Below are 6000 nucleotides of genomic sequence, written 5' to 3' on the forward strand. Positions count from 1 at the left end.
GGCTAGTGAGCAACATACAAAGCTTCGCATACACAGCTTCTTATAAAATCAGGAAGTTTAGCCTGTTACATCCACCCACACTTGTCAGCTGCAGATTGACATGTGATGTTTTTCAAAAAAAAAAATTATTTGGATGTGTTCAAACTCCACAGCACGCCTCCTCAAGTGGCCCACCCTGCTGAACTGACACTATGGAGGCAGCAGAAGCGTCCTATGGGGGCGTACATGCTGGCCTGCAGCTGTCTCATTCTTACCACACAGAAGTTTTCCTAATTTTAGCTATAAAAAAAACACAGGTTGGATCTTTATCTACATATCTTGGAGGTGGTCGGTCCTCTTAATAATAAATATGCTCCCAGCAGCATTTGAAGGGGGGTGCATGCAGCACCTTCACCTCACTTTTAGGCCAAATGAAGCTATAGTAACACAATCAGCACACAATGGGAGTGATTGGCTCCAGTTTTTGCTGGTGGCTGCAGCCTTGATGCAAATCATCATCCAGCAGCACCACCACCGTGCACTGACTGCATGTCTTCCGGCATGCAATTAATAAGCGACCTCAGCCTTGTTTGTGCTCAATTTTTAGGGGAGTGGGGGGGTGGGGGGGAGTGTGCCTCTCCGGCATCACTGATAAGAAAACATCTGCCTTGTAGTTAAAACTGGACAATGTATCGCTTTTTTGACACGAGTTCCCCGCCAAGGAGACATCTCATAGGAAAAAAAGTGCAAATAATTAGCGGAATTGGAATAGCCCTCAACAATAACAACAACTCCGGACTGGTGACTTTGAAAAAACACACATTTCCCCATAAAATAACCGGCAGTGTTTTTGTCATCGAGAGCTCATTAAGAAGGCTCATTGTGCGGCTTGAGTGTGGGAGGTGTGCGGTGTCATTTACCTGTGCATCATCCGGCGATCCGACACATAAGCGAGGTTTTTTGTTTTTCTTTTTGTATTCCGGCCAGCCAAACTGAGCACAAAAGAAGAAAAATCCTGTATCAAGATGAGATAAAAGCGGCAGACATGGAAAAAAACGTGATGTTAATCTTCAGACTGGCATAGCGTTCTTTCTTATCTGCTCTGTGTGGAGGAAGGCGAGAGCAAGGGAAGCCCTGAGCCGCTCCGTGCAGACAAAGATGCTTCCTCTCCTCCGCAGCATCCTCCTCCCCATCCTCATCATCAGCCTCAGCATCGGGGGCCGCCTCTCCCCTGACACTTGATGCTAATAGTTGGCGAGGTAGCTCAGCTGGGTTGAGGGCGCGGTCAGCCGTTGTGGACCAATGGAGCTCAGCTGGCTGTTATAGTACCAACAAGCAGGACCGTCGGTACTGAGGGATTCGACAGGCGTGCAAGCATAGGGTGTATGTTTACCTTCCAGCCTATTAGATGGGTCGTCTGGTAGAGATAATGCATCATGGGATAATACTTGAGAAATGTACTCTGTTCCAACTTAAGGGTAGTCAGTGTACAGCTTGTATGACAGTATAGAGTCACCATTATTGCCTAAATAGCTGGCAACACATGTTGAAATTGTGTCAAAATTGTCAATATTTAGTGTGAGCAACATTACCAAACTCAACAGAACTGCGACCAAAGTCCACTTCCATCTTCTATGATGACATCATGCACTCCAACAGTTTTCTGCTTGATTGGGCATACCTGGCCACCACATCACATTCACCTTCCTCAGCAAGACTGTTATTGTTATCTTGGAGGTTCGGCCATGTTGGGAAACTCACATGCAATCCAGTTTCCCAAAATTCGGATTTGGAATTCCTGTTTCTCTCAATGAACTGTAACTTGTGCAATGCTAGCATCATTGTCTCTGTACTTGACCGGAGGCAAGGAACAATTATTGTGCTGCTAGCTATTTAGAGTCATTTTCAGTGGATACTGCTATACAAGCTGCGCAGTGACTACTCTAAAATTAACCTGAGTTTCATTTGTACAGTATTGTCTCTTGAGAAGATATACTGTAATAAAAAAAGGTTGCTTGTGCGCGAGGGATGTCACTTATATACCGAGACTTGAGCAGCAATGTGAACCCATGTTTCAAACACATCCTCTGTAAATTGTGCATTTGGCAACCATTTCACTTTTAACACAGAAAATCCCAGTGACATATTTCATATTTCATATATTTATTGATGCCCAGGTGATAGAAACCTTGGAGAATGCCTGTTCTCTTTTATATTGTTGCAAAGGCAGAATTTTGGATAAAGCTCTTGTTGGCGCTAATTAGATTTATACAGCGTCCCAAATGACATGCCAGGTGAGAAATGCCACCAAGGTTGAACGTAGAAAATTTGTGTAGATGGAAACCACTTCAAATGTAATTATGAAGTATGCTATTGGAATTACTCTGTAAAGTCACATCCATCCCCTTCAGGGCTAAGCATATACACATTTCCATTAAGAGCATCTAGGGGGACTGCAGTGCAGTTTTTCACATGAGATTTACACAGAAACACCAACAAACACACCAACCAAAGCACAGATAAGGGTAAAAAGAACATTGGTAAATACAGTAGAGCAAACGGTGCTCTAACATGATAACACAATACAACAACCACCCTATGGTAGCTGGCTACAGATGGGAGATTTTTGGTGTTTTATTTTAGCAGAATATTTTACCTTTTAAGTGACAGCACAACCCCCTGAAGCCTGCCGAGGTGTGCTTTTAAGGGCCTGAGCCTTCCCTGCGAGATATAAAGTCAAAGCTGTCTCGCATTTTGTGGATGACGTATGAATTATGAATGTGTTCAAATGCGTCTTCTTTTTCCCCTCTTGAAAAACAATTCAGCATGAGTGGGTAAATGGGGTGGATACTTTGGCAACCACATCTGAAAATTAAGATACATTATTGAATATACATGTTTAAAATATATTTCTAAATCCAAATGATATGTAATATATACATTTTAGATATCTATTGTAATATACTGTAATGTCATACATTGTGAGTTTTTAGATTATTTTTCAAAAATATATTGATTAAATCATGCTGTCCTGTGCTTGAATATGTGCTACTATTAGTCAAAACATGTGCATTTTTATGCTAAAATGTTACCGTAATGATCAGTGACACACACAATCACTAGACTGTTATTATTTCACAACAGGCGCAATAACGCCTCATAAAAATCCCTCATAAAAACACAGCCTCCTCTTGCGGTCATACCTCACAGCCGGATGAAACTCCACTCTGAATCCACGACATCACTTCCTGTCTGCCACTCACTCTGCTCCCCTGGGGAACATATGTAACACATACATGCATAAGTCTTATTTATGTCTGAAATGGTTTATTGACTCTTATTATGTCTACTGTATTGGGTAATACGAGCATAAATATGACTATAGGGGTGTTATTTTGTGTCTTGAGGGCTCTAAAAATGTTCCAAAAATAACATATTTGGAAGGTTGTAAACAGATTTTCTGTGCTATAACTAGGAAATTATTCTGTGTATAAATAACTTTGCAGGTCTGGACCTAATTAACGATAAACAAGAGATTACTGTATTACTATTTCTCGATATACTGGGCCATTCTAGAAAACCTGTGTAAATTGTTTTTCTTCCTCGCCTTCTCACACGATCTGGAATACGATCACACTTAAACTTTCAATCTTCCAAATGGATTAAACCGTCAAGGGCTTTTTTTTTTTTTGCACCAAGATAAGAATCATCACAAATACGCACATGGCTTGGAGAAAAGTTGAAACGCATTGAGGGCACAGCTGACATATAGCATACTTATGTGGCTGTACTGTTTTTCAGTGGTACTTGGAAAATGTTACATTAAATGTGGGATTTACAGTTTACAGCGACAGCTTGAGACCGTCAAGGCAGCTGAGCAGAAGTATTAGTACCAGTCTGGTGGTCAAGACGTGATCGCTATCTTTAAAAATGATAAGTTCCCAGTTAACACTTAACATCAGCCTCAGGTTGAGAATGCCACACACATGGACCAGCTAACACTGGAAAAACGTCATTGTCAAAGTGATAATGAGCATAACAATAATGAGCATAACAGCATTTCTAATCAAAGCTCCACTTTGCCCAACACTGCCAACTTTCGCATCATCAGATATGTTTTAAATGAAAGCGGTCAGGCGGAACTATCATATACTGAACCCTCATGCAGCCAAGTACAGATAATGCAAGTCTGTGTTTTATTTCCTTGCACATAATTACAATTGTGCTCAGTCAATCAGGCTGTTATCCATTTTTCCTCCCCCTGGGATGCTATCACTCTCAGGCCAATAAAAACGACAAAGTTACATTGCCTTTCTAACTGTTAGTGTGCTGTTAAAGAAAGAAACACGCCAAGAGAATGGGCGTTATAAATCCTATGTACGGACTTTTGATTGCTTTTGTTGATCTTTTCAAATTTGGTTATGTTTGTCTTCGAGGCATAATGGATTTCCCTTATTGGAAACAACCAACAAAGGGTGTAGCTAATACAGACCCAACTAGTTGACAGCCTAAACATGCTACTGTACAATAATACAGAAAGAGTCAAATTAAGCAGTGTTTACTAATGTGAAAATATTGCCTTTACTGTTTACCCTCTCCAACACACACTCACTGCACTAAGGAGCTCCATTAGTGACAGGATGATACATCCAAAGTGTGTGAAGGGGAGATATCGCAGGTCTTTCTTTCCTACAGCTGTCAGACTGTATAATAAAAACTGCTCCAAATATCCTGTGCAACTAAGCATGCAATAAACATGAAATACTGTAAACCTGTGACTTAATCTACATGTATATAGTGTATAAAACTTCTGATTTGTACTATTCTATTTTTTGCACTTTATCTGCTCTACTTTCAATGCTGTAAAAATGAAATTCCCCCTTGTGGGACTAATAAGGCATAACTTATCTTAAAGGATACTTAGTATGCTCATTTTTCAGCACTGTGTATTGAGTTGTGGACTCCTGTAGAGAAGCTACACACGATAACCAGCACAGAAAGCTTTCCAGTTCTTCCAGAATCTGCACCTATTCAGCTGCATTTCTTTGGAATTCATGTTTCCTGCGAAAACAGTCCGTATTAATGTATTCCACCCACAGTAAGTAGCTTTAGCATTTTAGCATTACGTTTTCTACAGCATTTGTAACGTCTAATGTGTTTTGCAGGACTACCAGTGTTTAAAAAAAAACTCAAGCAGGCTTAATCTAGCATCACGGTCTGTTGTTGCATGAATGCTGTCGGCACTGAAGAGCTACGGTTCACTCACAGAAATATGAATTTCAACATGTAGTCACATTCTGAAGCAGATCACAATACCTTCCCATGGGATACTGGGTCACACAGCTGTTCTCTAATATAACAAGCACAAACACACCTCCAAGATGACAAATGCTGTGGAAGCCAAAGGTGAAGGTGATGGAGTGATAAAGTGTGTCACCAGCCTTGAACCCAATTGAGCATCTGTGGGGGCATCCTCAAGAGGAAGGGAGGAAGGTGGAGGACCACAAGGTGTCTAAATGGAAGAGCATAGAACCTGTAGAGATCTGGTAAATTCCATGCCCAAGAGGATTAAGACAGTGAGGTGTTGAATCTATCCTTCTATACAAGTTGTACAATGGATTATAAATTGGAATGGAATTCTCACTTCTATAGTATTGCCCCTTGAGAAGATAAAATGGTTACTAAAATATCAAGTGTATGTATAAATAATTGAGGACTTTTCTTGTAAGCTTCAAAAAAACTCCAACAAAGCTAACTTAGTTCGCCCTGTTGCGTTTACAGCAGACATTTATTTCCCAACTAAAAACATTGTGCGATATCCAACCACAGAAAGGTGGATTGTTACTTCATGTTGACTGGCAGTCACTTCCAAGCTTTCTAAGCATTGTACGCCAAGCAACATACTGTAGAAACTACAGCCAAGAGAATGGCAACATAATGAGCATCGCAATGAAGTGAACAGTATACGCCGACATTTAAGTAAACGTTTGCCAAAACAGAGAGCAGACACATCAATTGTTG

At 40.7% G+C, this 6000-nt stretch overlaps 1 protein-coding gene across 18 annotated transcripts in view; it reads right to left on the bottom strand.

The window, feature by feature from the left end:
- Positions 1-5508, bottom strand: part of nrxn2a (neurexin 2a) — a 166881-nt gene extending 161373 nt beyond the window's left edge. For 17 of the 18 annotated variants that reach the window (XM_078787869.1, XM_078787866.1, XM_078787872.1 and 14 more), the window contains exon 1: positions 900-1329. The gene's annotated coding sequence lies outside the window, so the exon portion shown is untranslated. Of the gene's footprint in view, positions 1-899; positions 1330-3182; positions 3252-5353 lie in introns of those variants that run through there. The other variant, XM_078787855.1, reaches the window with a different exon arrangement.
- Positions 5509-6000: the final 492 nt, after the last annotated feature.

The sequence above is a fragment of the Doryrhamphus excisus genome, linkage group LG21 (genome assembly GCF_037039965.1).
Source record: "Doryrhamphus excisus strain RoL-2023G ecotype Guam linkage group LG21, RoL_Dexc_Guam_v1.1, whole genome shotgun sequence".
Classification (NCBI taxonomy): Eukaryota; Metazoa; Chordata; class Actinopteri; order Syngnathiformes; family Syngnathidae; genus Doryrhamphus; species Doryrhamphus excisus.